Consider the following 16,687-nt stretch of genomic DNA (forward strand, 5'->3'; position numbering starts at 1 on the left):
TGCATGTGTTAATTCAGTGACTGGAGTGCCTCTCATTTATTCAATGTCTCGAGCTTCAAGCTTTCAAAAATGATACAAACTGCATTCATTCACTTATTGAATCCAATTTCAAACATTGAATCAATTGATCAAACGTTATTCATTCATTGAAAGAAACAAACTGAACTCATTAATGTTATGAATCTAACTGCACATATTCAGTAGGTGAAACAGATTGCACGTGTTATTTCAATGAGCAGAGTCTCTGCGATTCATTCAAGGTTTCAGGATTAACTCGTGTATTCAATGAAATAAACTGCACACATTCTTTCAAGGAAACAGTCTTCATGTCTTAATTCAGTGACTGGAACGTCTCTCATTTATTCAATGTCACAAGTTTTGGCTTTCATTGAATGATACAAACCGCTTTCAAACAATCATTGAATCAACTTCAATCATTGATTCAATGAATCAAACGTTATTCATTCATTCAAAGAAAAAACTGTACTCATTTATGCAGCGAATCAAATTGCACGCATTAACTCCGTGAATCACAGAACGTGTTAATTTAATGAGTAAATCTTCTACGATTCATTCAATGTTTCATGGTAAATTCACGCATTCAATGAAATCAAACTGGACACAACCCATTCAATTAAACAGACTGTATGCATTCAGAGTATGAAACTGACTGAAAACAGGCGTTAGTGCATTGTGTAGTTCTTCTCACATTCATTCAATGTTGCAAGCTTACATTATCCATTCAATGAAACAAAGTGCACAATTTGACTCCATGAAACAGGCTGCAAGTGTTAGTTCAATGAGTAGATTTTCTCTCGCTTATTCAATGTCTCTTTCGTGAAGCTTGATTCAATGAAACAAACTGGCATTCATTCAGACATTGAATGGAGCTTTTGCCGTTCCTACAATGAAATAAACAGCACGCATTCAATCTGTGAAACAAACTGCATGCATCTATTTAAAGAAACAGACTGCTTCTATCAATTCCATGAGTAGAGCTTCTCTCATTCATTCAATGTTGCATGCTTACTTTATTCATTCAATGAAACAAAGTGCACAATTTGACTCCATGAAACAGGCTGCAAGTGTTCGTTCAATGAGTAGATTTTGTCTCACTTATTCAATGTCTCTTTCGATACAGTTCATTCAATGAAACAAACTGCATTCATTCAGACATTGAATGGAGCTTTTCCCAATCCTACAATGAAATACACTGCACGCATTCAATCTGTGAAACAAACTGCATGAATCTATTTAACGAAACAGACTGCATGTATTAATTCCATGAGTAGAGCTTCTCTCATTCATTCAATGTTTCAAGCTGAACTCGTGCGTGTTTCAATGGAACAAACTGCAATTGTTATTTCAATGAACAGAGCCTCTGCGATTCATTCAAGTTTTCAACCTTTATACATATATTCAATATAAAAAAAGTGGAAGTTTTATTTCAGTAAGTTTCCTCTCATTCATTCAAAGCGACGAGTTTAATGCTTGATTCAATGATATAAACTGCACACATTCTTACAAGGAAACAGTCTGCATGTGTTAATTCAGTGACTGGAGTGCCTCTCATTTATTCAATGTCTCGAGCTTCAAGCCGTCAAGAATGATACAAATTATTGAATCAAACTTCAAACACTGAATCAATTAATTAAATTGCACACATTAACTCAGTGAATCGCAGCACATGTTAATTTAATGAACAAAGCTTCTGCGATTCATTCAATGTTTCATGATAAATTCACGCATTCAATGAAATCAAACTGGACACAACCCATTCAATTAAACGGACTGTATGTATTCAGAGTATGAAACTGACTGAAAGCACGCGTTAATGCATTGTGTCGTTCTTCTCACATTCATTCAATGTTGCAAGCTTACTTTATTCATTCATTGAAAACAAAGTGCACAATTTGAATCCATGAAACAGGCTGCAAGTATTAGTTCAATGAGTAGATTTTCTCTCACGTATTCAATGTCTCTTTCGTTACAATTCATTCAATGAAACAAACTGCATTCATTCAAACATTGAATGGAGCTTTTCCCATTCCTACAATGAAAAAAACTGCACGCATTCATTCTGTGAAACAAACTGCATGCATCTATTTAACGAAACAGACTGCATGTATTAATTCCATGAGTAGAGCTTCTCTCATTCATTCAATGTTTCAAGCTTAACTCGTGGAACAAACTGCAATTGTTATTTCAATGAGCAGAGCCTCTGCGATTCATTCAAGTTTTCAACCTTAATACATATATTCAATACAAAAAAAGTGCAAGTTTTATTTCAAGAAGATTCCTTTCATTCATTCAAAGCGACGAGTTTAACGTGTTGATTCAATGATATCAACTGCACACAGACATACAAGGAATCTGTCTGCATTTTTTAATTCCGTGACTGGAGTGCCTCTCATTTATTCAATGTCTCGAGCTTCAAGCTTTCAAAAATGATACAAACTGCATTCATCCACTTATTGAATTAAATTTCAAACATTGAATCAATTGATCAAACGTTATTCATTCATTGAAAGAAACAAACTGAACTCATTAATGTTATGAATCTAACTGCACATATTCAGTAGGTGAAACAGATTGCACGTGTTATTTCAATGAGCAGAGTCTCTGCGATTCATTCAAGGTTTCAGGATTAACTCGTGTATTCAATGAAATAAACTGCACACATTCTTTCAAGGAAACAGTCTTCATGTCTTAATTCAGTGACTGGAGCGTCTCTCATTTATTCAATGTCACAAGTTTTGGCTTTCATTGAATGATACTAACCGCTTTCAAACAATCATTGAATCAACTTCAATCATTGATTCAATGAATCAAACGTTATTCATTCATTCAAAGACAAAACTATACTCAATTATGTAGCGAATCAAATTGCACACATTAACTCCGTGAATCACAGCACGTGTTAATTTAATGAGTAAATCTTCTACGATTCATTCAATGTTTCATGGTAAATTCACGCATTCAATGAAATCAAACTGGACACAACCCATTCAATTAAACGGACTGTATGTATTCAGAGTATGAAACTGACTGAAAGCACGCGTTAATGCATTGTGTCGTTCTTCTCACATTCATTCAATGTTGCAAGCTTACTTTATTCATTTATTGAAACAAAGTGCACAATTTGATTCCATGAAACAGGCTGCAAGTATTAGTTCAATGAATAGATTTTGTCTCACTTATTCAATGTCTCTTTCGTTACAGTTCATTCAATGAAACAAACTGCATTCATTCAGACATTGAATGGAGCTTTTCCCAATCCTACAATGAAATACACTGCACGCATTCAATCTGTGAAACAAACTGCATGCATCTATTTAACGAAACAGACTGCATGTATTAATTCCATGAGTAGAGCTTCTCTCATTCATTCAATGTTTCAAGCTTAACTCGTGCGTGTTTCAATGGAACAAACTGCAATTGTTATTTCAATGAACAGGGCCTCTGCGATTCATTCAAGTTTTCAACCTTAATACATATATTCAATACAAAAAAAGTGCATGTTTTATTTCAATAAGTTTCCTCTCATTCATTCAAAGCGACGACTTTAATGCTTGATTCAATGATATAAACTGCACACATTCTTACAAGGAAACAGTCTGCATGTGTTAATTCAGTGACTGGAGTGCCTCTCATTTATTCAATGTCTCGAGCTTCAAGCCGTCAAGAATGATACAAATTATTGAATCAAACTTCAAACACTGAATCAATTAATTAAATTGCACACATTAACTCAGTGAATCGCAGCACATGTTAATTTAATGAACAAAGCTTCTGCGATTCATTCAATGTTTCATGATAAATTCACGCATTCAGTGAAATCAAACTGGACACAACCCATTCAATTAAATGGACTGTATGTATTCAGAGTATGAAACTGACTGAAAGCACGCGTTAAGGCATTGTGTCGTTCTTCTCACATTCATTCAATGTTGCAAGCTTACTTTATTCATTTATTGAAACAAAGTGCACAATTTGACTCCATGAAACAGGCTGCAAGTGTTAGTTCAATGAGTAGATTTTCTCTCGCTTATTCAATGTCTCTTTCGTGAAGCTTGATTTAATGAAACAAACTGGCATTCATTCAGACATTGAATGGAGATTTTCCCAATCCTACAAGGAAATAAACAGCACGCATTCAATCTGTGAAACAAACTGCATGCATCTATTTAAAGAAACAGACTGCTTCTATCAATTCCATGAGTAGAGCTTCTCTCATTCATTCAATGTTTCAAGCTGAACTCGTGCGTGTTTCAATGGAACAAGCTACAATTGTTATTTCAATGAACAGAGCCTCTGCGATTCATTCAAGTTTTCAACCTTAATACATATATTCAATACAAAAAAAGTGCAAGTTTTATTTCAAGAAGATTCCTTTCATTCATTCAAGGCGACGAGTTTAACGCGTTGATTCAATGATATAAACTGCACACAGACATACAAGGAATCTGTCTGCATGTGTTAATTCAGTCACTGGAGTGCCTCTCATTTATTCAATGTCTCGAGCTTCAAGCTTTCAAAAATGATACAAACTGCATTCATTCATTTATTGAATCCAATTTCAAACATTGAATCAATTGATCAAACGTTATTCAGTCATTGAATGAAACAAACTGAACTCATTAATGTTATGAATCTAACTGCACATATTCAGTCGGTGAAACAGATTGCACGTGTTATTTGAATGAGAAGAGTCTCTGCGATTCCTTCAAGGTTTCAGGATTAACTCGTGTATTCAATGAAATAAACTGCACACATTCTTTCAAGGAAACAGTCTTCATGTCTTAATTCAGTGACTGGAGCGTCTCTCATTTATTCAATGTCACAAGTTTTGGCTTTCATTGAATGATACAAACCGCTTTCAAACAATCATTGAATCAACTTCAATCATTGATTCAATGAATCAAACGTTATTCATTCATTCAAGGAAAAAACTGTACTCATTTATGCAGCGAATCAAATGGCACACATTAACTCCGTGAATCACAGCACGTGTTAATTTAATGAGTAAATCTTCTACGATTCATTCAATGTTTCATGGTAAATTCACGCATTCAATGAAATCAAACTGGACACAACCCATTCAATTAAACGGACTGTATGTATTCAGAGTATGAAACTGACTGAAAGCACGCGTTAAGGCATTGTGTCGTCCTTCTCACATTCATTCAATGTTGCAAGCTTACTTTATTCATTTATTGAAACAAAGTGCACAATTTGATTCCATGAAACAGGCTGCAAGTATTAGTTCAATGAATAGATTTTGTCTCACTTATTCAATGTCTCTTTCGTTACAGTTCATTCAATGAAACAAACTGCATTCATACAGACATTGAATGGAGCTTTTCCCAATCCTACAATGAAATACACTGCACGCATTCAATCTGTGAAACAAACTGCATGCATCTATTTAACGAAACAGACTGCATGTATTAATTCCATGAGTAGAGCTTCTCTCATTCATTCAATGTTTCAAGCTTAACTCGTGCGTGTTTCAATGGAACAAACTGCAATTGTTATTTCAATGAGCAGAGCCTCTGCGATTCATTCAAGTTTTCAACCTTAATACATATATTCAATACAAAAAAAGTGCAAGTTTTATTTCAAGAAGATTCCTTTCATTCATTCAAAGCGACGAGTTTAACGCGTTGATTCAATGATATAAACTGCACACAGACATACAAGGAATCTGTCCGCATGTGTTAATTCATGACTGGAGTGCCTCTCATTTATTCAATGCCTCGAGCTTCAAGCTTTCAAAAATGATACAAACTGCATTCATTCATTTATTGAATCCAATTTCAAACATTGAATCAATTGATCAAACGTTATTCATTCATTGAAAGAAACAAACTGAACTCATTAATGTTATGAATCTAACTGCACATATTCAGGAGGTGAAACAGATTGCACGTGTTATTTCAATGAGCAGAGTCTCTGCGATTCATTCAAGGTTTCAGGATTAACTCGTGTATTCAATGAAATAAACTGCACACATTCTTTCAAGGAAACAGTCTTCATGTCTTAATTCAGTGACTGGAGCGTCTCTCATTTATTCAATGTCACAAGTTTTGGCTTTCATTGAATGATACAAACCGCTTTCAAACAATCATTGAATCAACTTCAATCATTGATTCAATGAATCAAACGTTATTCATTCATTCAAAGAAAAAACTGAACTGATTTGTGCAGCGAATCATATTGCAGACATTAACTCCGTGAATCACAGCACGTGTTAATTTAATGAGTAAATCTTCTACGATTCATTCAATGTTTCATGCTAAATTCAAGCATTCAATGAAATCAAACTGGACACAACACATTCAATTAAACGGACTGTATGTATTCAGAGTATGAAACTGACTGAAAGCACGCGTTAATGCATTGTGTCGTTCTCCTCACATTCATTCAATGTTGCAAGCTTACTTTATTCATTTATTGAAACAAAGTGCACAATTTGATTCCATGAAACAGGCTGCAAGTATTAGTTCAATGAATAGATTTTGTCTCACTTATTCAATGTCTCTTTCGTTACAGTTCATTCAATGAAACAAACTGCATTCATTCAGACATTGAATGGAGCTTTTCCCAATCCTACAATGAAATACACTGCACGCATTCAATCTGTGAAACAAACTGCATGCATCTATTTAACGAAACAGACTGCATGTATTAATTCCATGAGTAGAGCTTCTCTCATTCATTCAATGTTTCAAGCTTAACTCGTGCGTGTTTCAATGGAACAAACTGCAATTGTTATTTCAATGAACAGGGCCTCTGCGATTCATTCAAGTTTTCAACCTTAATACATATATTCAATACAAAAAAAGTGCATGTTTTATTTCAATAAGTTTCCTCTCATTCATTCAAAGCGACGACTTTAATGCTTGATTCAATGATATAAACTGCACACATTCTTACAAGGAAACAGTCTGCATGTGTTAATTCAGTGACTGGAGTGCCTCTCATTTATTCAATGTCTCGAGCTTCAAGCCGTCAAGAATGATACAAATTATTGAATCAAACTTCAAACACTGAATCAATTAATTAAATTGCACACATTAACTCAGTGAATCGCAGCACATGTTAATTTAATGAACAAAGCTTCTGCGATTCATTCAATGTTTCATGATAAATTCACGCATTCAGTGAAATCAAACTGGACACAACCCATTCAATTAAATGGACTGTATGTATTCAGAGTATGAAACTGACTGAAAGCACGCGTTAAGGCATTGTGTCGTTCTTCTCACATTCATTCAATGTTGCAAGCTTACTTTATTCATTTATTGAAACAAAGTGCACAATTTGACTCCATGAAACAGGCTGCAAGTGTTAGTTCAATGAGTAGATTTTCTCTCGCTTATTCAATGTCTCTTTCGTGAAGCTTGATTTAATGAAACAAACTGGCATTCATTCAGACATTGAATGGAGATTTTCCCAATCCTACAAGGAAATAAACAGCACGCATTCAATCTGTGAAACAAACTGCATGCATCTATTTAAAGAAACAGACTGCTTCTATCAATTCCATGAGTAGAGCTTCTCTCATTCATTCAATGTTTCAAGCTGAACTCGTGCGTGTTTCAATGGAACAAACTACAATTGTTATTTCAATGAACAGAGCCTCTGCGATTCATTCAAGTTTTCAACCTTAATACATATATTCAATACAAAAAAAGTGCAAGTTTTATTTCAAGAAGATTCCTTTCATTCATTCAAGGCGACGAGTTTAACGCGTTGATTCAATGATATAAACTGCACACAGACATACAAGGAATCTGTCTGCATGTGTTAATTCAGTGACTGGAGTGCCTCTCATTTATTCAATGTCTCGAGCTTCAAGCTTTCAAAAATGATACAAACTGCATTCATTCATTTATTGAATCCAATTTCAAACATTGAATCAATTGATCAAACGTTATTCAGTCATTGAATGAAACAAACTGAACTCATTAATGTTATGAATCTAACTGCACATATTCAGTCGGTGAAACAGATTGCACGTGTTATTTGAATGAGAAGAGTCTCTGCGATTCCTTCAAGGTTTCAGGATTAACTCGTGTATTCAATGAAATAAACTGCACACATTCTTTCAAGGAAACAGTCTTCATGTCTTAATTCAGTGACTGGAGCGTCTCTCATTTATTCAATGTCACAAGTTTTGGCTTTCATTGAATGATACAAACCGCTTTCAAACAATCATTGAATCAACTTCAATCATTGATTCAATGAATCAAACGTTATTCATTCATTCAAGGAAAAAACTGTACTCATTTATGCAGCGAATCAAATTGCACACATTAACTCCGTGAATCACAGCACGTGTTAATTTAATGAGTAAATCTTCTACGATTCATTCAATGTTTCATGGTAAATTCACGCATTCAATGAAATCAAACTGGACACAACCCATTCAATTAAACGGACTGTATGTATTCAGAGTATGAAACTGACTGAAAGCACGCGTTAAGGCATTGTGTCGTCCTTCTCACATTCATTCAATGTTGCAAGCTTACTTTATTCATTTATTGAAACAAAGTGCACAATTTGATTCCATGAAACAGGCTGCAAGTATTAGTTCAATGAATAGATTTTGTCTCACTTATTCAATGTCTCTTTCGTTACAGTTCATTCAATGAAACAAACTGCATTCATACAGACATTGAATGGAGCTTTTCCCAATCCTACAATGAAATACACTGCACGCATTCAATCTGTGAAACAAACTGCATGCATCTATTTAACGAAACAGACTGCATGTATTAATTCCATGAGTAGAGCTTCTCTCATTCATTCAATGTTTCAAGCTTAACTCGTGCGTGTTTCAATGGAACAAACTGCAATTGTTATTTCAATGAGCAGAGCCTCTGCGATTCATTCAAGTTTTCAACCTTAATACATATATTCAATACAAAAAAAGTGCAAGTTTTATTTCAAGAAGATTCCTTTCATTCATTCAAAGCGACGAGTTTAACGCGTTGATTCAATGATATAAACTGCACACAGACATACAAGGAATCTGTCCGCATGTGTTAATTCATGACTGGAGTGCCTCTCATTTATTCAATGCCTCGAGCTTCAAGCTTTCAAAAATGATACAAACTGCATTCATTCATTTATTGAATCCAATTTCAAACATTGAATCAATTGATCAAACGTTATTCATTCATTGAAAGAAACAAACTGAACTCATTAATGTTATGAATCTAACTGCACATATTCAGGAGGTGAAACAGATTGCACGTGTTATTTCAATGAGCAGAGTCTCTGCGATTCATTCAAGGTTTCAGGATTAACTCGTGTATTCAATGAAATAAACTGCACACATTCTTTCAATGAAACAGTCTTCATGTCTTAATTCAGTGACTGGAGCGTCTCTCATTTATTCAATGTCACAAGTTTTGGCTTTCATTGAATGATACAAACCGCTTTCAAACAATCATTGAATCAACTTCAATCATTGATTCAATGAATCAAACGTTATTCATTCATTCAAAGAAAAAACTGAACTGATTTGTGCAGCGAATCAAATTGCAGACATTAACTCCGTGAATCACAGCACGTGTTAATTTAATGAGTAAATCTTCTACGATTCATTCAATGTTTCATGCTAAATTCAAGCATTCAATGAAATCAAACTGGACACAACACATTCAATTAAACGGACTGTATGTATTCAGAGTATGAAACTGACTGAAAGCACGCGTTAATGCATTGTGTCGTTCTCCTCACATTCATTCAATGTTGCAAGCTTACTTTATTCATTTATTGAAACAAAGTGCACAATTTGATTCCATGAAACAGGCTGCAAGTATTAGTTCAATGAATAGATTTTGTCTCACTTATTCAATGTCTCTTTCGTTACAGTTCATTCAATGAAACAAACTGCATTCATTCAGACATTGAATGGAGCTTTTCCCAATCCTACAATGAAATACACTGCACGCATTCAATCTGTGAAACAAACTGCATGCATCTATTTAACGAAACAGACTGCATGTATTAATTCCATGAGTAGAGCTTCTCTCATTCATTCAATGTTTCAAGCTTAACTCGTGCGTGTTTCAATGGAACAAACTGCAATTGTTATTTCAATGAACAGGGCCTCTGCGATTCATTCAAGTTTTCAACCTTAATACATATATTCAATACAAAAAAAGTGCATGTTTTATTTCAATAAGTTTCCTCTCATTCATTCAAAGCGACGACTTTAATGCTTGATTCAATGATATAAACTGCACACATTCTTACAAGGAAACAGTCTGCATGTGTTAATTCAGTGACTGGAGTGCCTCTCATTTATTCAATGTCTCGAGCTTCAAGCCGTCAAGAATGATACAAATTATTGAATCAAACTTCAAACACTGAATCAATTAATTAAATTGCACACATTAACTCAGTGAATCGCAGCACATGTTAATTTAATGAACAAAGCTTCTGCGATTCATTCAATGTTTCATGATAAATTCACGCATTCAGTGAAATCAAACTGGACACAACCCATTCAATTAAATGGACTGTATGTATTCAGAGTATGAAACTGACTGAAAGCACGCGTTAAGGCATTGTGTCGTTCTTCTCACATTCATTCAATGTTGCAAGCTTACTTTATTCATTTATTGAAACAAAGTGCACAATTTGACTCCATGAAACAGGCTGCAAGTGTTAGTTCAATGAGTAGATTTTCTCTCGCTTATTCAATGTCTCTTTCGTGAAGCTTGATTTAATGAAACAAACTGGCATTCATTCAGACATTGAATGGAGATTTTCCCAATCCTACAAGGAAATAAACAGCACGCATTCAATCTGTGAAACAAACTGCATGCATCTATTTAAAGAAACAGACTGCTTCTATCAATTCCATGAGTAGAGCTTCTCTCATTCATTCAATGTTTCAAGCTGAACTCGTGCGTGTTTCAATGGAACAAACTACAATTGTTATTTCAATGAACAGAGCCTCTGCGATTCATTCAAATTTTCAACCTTAATACATATATTCAATACAAAAAAAGTGCAAGTTTTATTTCAAGAAGATTCCTTTCATTCATTCAAAGCGACGAGTTTAACGCGTTGATTCAATGATATAAACTGCACACAGACATACAAGGAATCTGTCCGCATGTGTTAATTCATGACTGGAGTGCCTCTCATTTATTCAATGCCTCGAGCTTCAAGCTTTCAAAAATGATACAAACTGCATTCATTCATTTATTGAATCCAATTTCAAACATTGAATCAATTGATCAAACGTTATTCATTCATTGAAAGAAACAAACTGAACTCATTAATGTTATGAATCTAACTGCACATATTCAGGAGGTGAAACAGATTGCACGTGTTATTTCAATGAGCAGAGTCTCTGCGATTCATTCAAGGTTTCAGGATTAACTCGTGTATTCAATGAAATAAACTGCACACATTCTTTCAAGGAAACAGTCTTCATGTCTTAATTCAGTGACTGGAGCGTCTCTCATTTATTCAATGTCACAAGTTTTGGCTTTCATTGAATGATACAAACCGCTTTCAAACAATCATTGAATCAACTTCAATCATTGATTCAATGAATCAAACGTTATTCATTCATTCAAAGAAAAAACTGAACTGATTTGTGCAGCGAATCAAATTGCAGACATTAACTCCGTGAATCACAGCACGTGTTAATTTAATGAGTAAATCTTCTACGATTCATTCAATGTTTCATGCTAAATTCAAGCATTCAATGAAATCAAACTGGACACAACACATTCAATTAAACGGACTGTATGTATTCAGAGTATGAAACTGACTGAAAGCACGCGTTAATGCATTGTGTCGTTCTCCTCACATTCATTCAATGTTGCAAGCTTACTTTATTCATTTATTGAAACAAAGTGCACAATTTGATTCCATGAAACAGGCTGCAAGTATTAGTTCAATGAATAGATTTTGTCTCACTTATTCAATGTCTCTTTCGTTACAGTTCATTCAATGAAACAAACTGCATTCATTCAGACATTGAATGGAGCTTTTCCCAATCCTACAATGAAATACACTGCACGCATTCAATCTGTGAAACAAACTGCATGAATCTATTAAACGAAACAGACTGCATGTATTAATTCCATGAGTAGAGCTTCTCTCATTCATTCAATGTTTCAAGCTGAACTCGTGCGTGTTTCAATGGAACAAACTGCAATTGTTATTTCAATGAACAGAGCCTCTGCGATTCATTCAAGTTTTCAACTATAATACATATATTCAATAGAAAAAAAGTGCAAGTTTTATTTCAATAAGATTCCTTTCATTCTTTCAAAGCGACGAGTTTAATGCTTGTTTCATTGATATAAACTGCACACAGACATACAAGGAATCAGTCTGCATGTGTTAATTCAGTGACTGGAGTGCCTCTCATTTATTCAATGTCTCGAGCTTCAAGCTTTCAAAAATGATACAAACTGCATTCATTCACTTCCTGAATCCAATTTCAAACATTGAATCAATTGATCAAACGTTATTCATTCATTGAAAGAAACAAACTGAACTCATTAATGTTATGAATCTAACTGCACATATTCAGTAGGTGAAACAGATTGCACGTGTTATTTCAATGAGCAGAGTCTCTGCGATTCATTCAAGGTTTCAGGATTAACTCGTGTATTCAATGAAATAAACTGCACACATTCTTTCAAGGAAACAGTCTTCATGTCTTAATTCAGTGACTGGAACGTCTCTCATTTATTCAATGTCACAAGTTTTGGCTTTCATTGAATGATACAAACCGCTTTCAAACAATCATTGAATCAACTTCAATCATTGATTCAATGAATCAAACGTTATTCATTCATTCAAAGAAAAAACTGTACTCATTTATGCAGCGAATCAAATTGCACGCATTAACTCCGTGAATCACAGAACGTGTTAATTTAATGAGTAAATCTTCTACGATTCATTCAATGTTTCATGGTAAATTCACGCATTCAATGAAATCAAACTGGACACAACCCATTCAATTAAACAGACTGTATGCATTCAGAGTATGAAACTGACTGAAAACAGGCGTTAGTGCATTGTATAGTTCTTCTCACATTCATTCAATGTTGCAAGCTTACATTATCCATTCAATGAAACAAAGTGCACAATTTGACTCCATGAAACAGGCTGCAAGTGTTAGTTCAATGAGTCGATTTTCTCTCGCTTATTCAATGTCTCTTTCGTGAAGCTTGATTCAATGAAACAAACTGGCATTCATTCAGACATTGAATGGAGCTTTTGCCGTTCCTACAATGAAATAAACAGCACGCATTCAATCTGTGAAACAAACTGCATGCATCTATTTAAAGAAACAGACTGCTTCTATCAATTCCATGAGTAGAGCTTCTCTCATTCATTCAATGTTGCATGCTTACTTTCTTCATTCAATGAAACAAAGTGCACAATTTGACTCCATGAAACAGGTTGCAAGTGTTCGTTCAATGAGTAGATTTTGTCTCACTTATTCAATGTCTCTTTCGATACAGTTCATTCAATGAAACAAACTGCATTCATTCAGACATTGAATGGAGCTTTTCCCAATCCTACAATGAAATACACTGCACGCATTCAATCTGTGAAACAAACTGCATGCATCTATTTAACGAAACAGACTGCATGTATTAATTCCATGAGTAGAGCTTCTCTCATTCATTCAATGTTTCAAGCTGAACTCGTGCGTGTTTCAATGGAACAAACTGCAATTGTTATTTCAATGAACAGAGCCTCTGCGATTCATTCAAGTTTTCAACCTTAATACATATATTCAATACAAAAAAAGTGGAAGTTTTATTTCAGTAAGTTTCCTCTCATTCATTCAAAGCGACGAGTTTAATGCTTGATTCAATGATATAAACTGCACACATTCTTACAAGGAAACAGTCTGCATGTGTTAATTCAGTGACTGGAGTGCCTCTCATTTATTCAATGTCTCGAGCTTCAAGCCGTCAAGAATGATACAAATTATTGAATCAAACTTCAAACACTGAATCAATTAATTAAATTGCACACATTAACTCAGTGAATCGCAGCACATGTTAATTTAATGAACAAAGCTTCTGCGATTCATTCAATGTTTCATGATAAATTCACGCATTCAATGAAATCAAACTGGACACAACCCATTCAATTAAACGGACTGTATGTATTCAGAGTATGAAACTGACTGAAAGCACGCGTTAATGCATTGTGTCGTTCTTCTCACATTCATTCAATGTTGCAAGCTTACTTTATTCATTCATTGAAAACAAAGTGCACAATTTGATTCCATGAAACAGGCTGCAAGTATTAGTTCAATGAGTAGATTTTCTCTCACGTATTCAATGTCTCTTTCGTTACAATTCATTCAATGAAACAAACTGCATTCATTCAAACATTGAATGGAGCTTTTCCCATTCCTACAATGAAAAAAACTGCACGCATTCATTCTGTGAAACAAACTGCATGCATCTATTTAACGAAACAGACTGCATGTATTAATTCCATGAGTAGAGCTTCTCTCATTCATTCAATGTTTCAAGCTTAACTCGTGGAACAAACTGCAATTGTTATTTCAATGAGCAGAGCCTCTGCGATTCATTCAAGTTTTCAACCTTAATACATATATTCAATACAAAAAAAGTGCAAGTTTTATTTCAAGAAGATTCCTTTCATTCATTCAAAGCGACGAGTTTAACGTGTTGATTCAATGATATAAACTGCACACAGACATACAAGGAATCTGTCTGCATTTTTTAATTCCGTGACTGGAGTGCCTCTCATTTATTCAATGTCTCGAGCTTCAAGCTTTCAAAAATGATACAAACTGCATTCATCCACTTATTGAATTAAATTTCAAACATTGAATCAATTGATCAAACGTTATTCATTCATTGAAAGAAACAAACTGAACTCATTAATGTTATGAATCTAACTGCACATATTCAGTAGGTGAAACAGATTGCACGTGTTATTTCAATGAGCAGAGTCTCTGCGATTCATTCAAGGTTTCAGGATTAACTCGTGTATTCAATGAAATAAACTGCACACATTCTTTCAAGGAAACAGTCTTCATGTCTTAATTCAGTGACTGGAGCGTCTCTCATTTATTCAATGTCACAAGTTTTGGCTTTCATTGAATGATACAAACCGCTTTCAAACAATCATTGAATCAACTTCAATCATTGATTCAATGAATCAAACGTTATTCATTCATTCAAAGACAAAACTATACTCAATTATGTAGCGAATCAAATTGCACACATTAACTCCGTGAATCACAGCACGTGTTAATTTAATGAGTAAATCTTCTACGATTCATTCAATGTTTCATGGTAAATTCACGCATTCAATGAAATCAAACTGGACACAACCCATTCAATTAAACGGACTGTATGTATTCAGAGTATGAAACTGACTGAAAGCACGCGTTAATGCATTGTGTCGTTCTTCTCACATTCATTCAATGTTGCAAGCTTACTTTATTCATTCATTGAAACAAAGTGCACAATTTGATAACATGAAACAGGCTGCAAGTATTAGTTCAATGAATAGATTTTGTCTCACTTATTCAATGTCTCTTTCGTTACAGTTCATTCAATGAAACAAACTGCATTCATTCAGACATTGAATGGAGCTTTTCCCAATCCTACAATGAAATACACTGCACGCATTCAATCTGTGAAACAAACTGCATGCATCTATTTAACGAAACAGACTGCATGTATTAATTCCATGAGTAGAGCTTCTCTCATTCATTCAATGTTTCAAGCTTAACTCGTGCGTGTTTCAATGGAACAAACTTCAATTGTTATTTCAATGAACAGGGCCTCTGCGATTCATTCAAGTTTTCAACCTTAATACATATATTCAATACAAAAAAAGTGCATGTTTTATTTCAATAAGTTTCCTCTCATTCATTCAAAGGGACGACTTTAATGCTTGATTTAATGATATAAACTGCACACATTCTTACAAGGAAACAGTCTGCATGTGTTAATTCAGTGACTGGAGTGCCTCTCATTTATTCAATGTCTCGAGCTTCAAGCCGTCAAGAATGATACAAATTATTGAATCAAACTTCAAACACTGAATCAATTAATTAAATTGCACACATTAACTCAGTGAATCGCAGCACATGTTAATTTAATGAACAAAGCTTCTGCGATTCATTCAATGTTTCATGATAAATTCACGCATTCAGTGAAATCAAACTGGACACAACCCATTCAATTAAATGGACTGTATGTATTCAGAGTATGAAACTGACTGAAAGCACGCGTTAAGGCATTGTGTCGTTCTTCTCACATTCATTCAATGTTGCAAGCTTACTTTATTCATTTATTGAAACAAAGTGCACAATTTGACTCCATGAAACAGGCTGCAAGTGTTAGTTCAATGAGTAGATTTTCTCTCACTCATTCAATGTCTCTTTCGTTACAGTTCATTCAATGAAACAAAGAATGTGTGCAGTTTATTTCATTGAATACACGAGTTAATTTTGAAACCTTGAATGAATCGCAGAGACTCTGCTCATTGAATTAACACTTGCAGTCTGTTTCACTTACTGAATATGTGTCGTTAAAATCATAACATTAATGAGTTCAGTTTGTTTCTTTCAACGAATGAATAACGTTTGATTAATTGATTCAATGTTTGAAGTTTGATTCAACAAATGAAT

Source organism: Chiloscyllium punctatum, chromosome 30, assembly GCF_047496795.1.
Source record: "Chiloscyllium punctatum isolate Juve2018m chromosome 30, sChiPun1.3, whole genome shotgun sequence".
In the NCBI taxonomy this organism is placed as follows: Eukaryota; Metazoa; Chordata; class Chondrichthyes; order Orectolobiformes; family Hemiscylliidae; genus Chiloscyllium; species Chiloscyllium punctatum.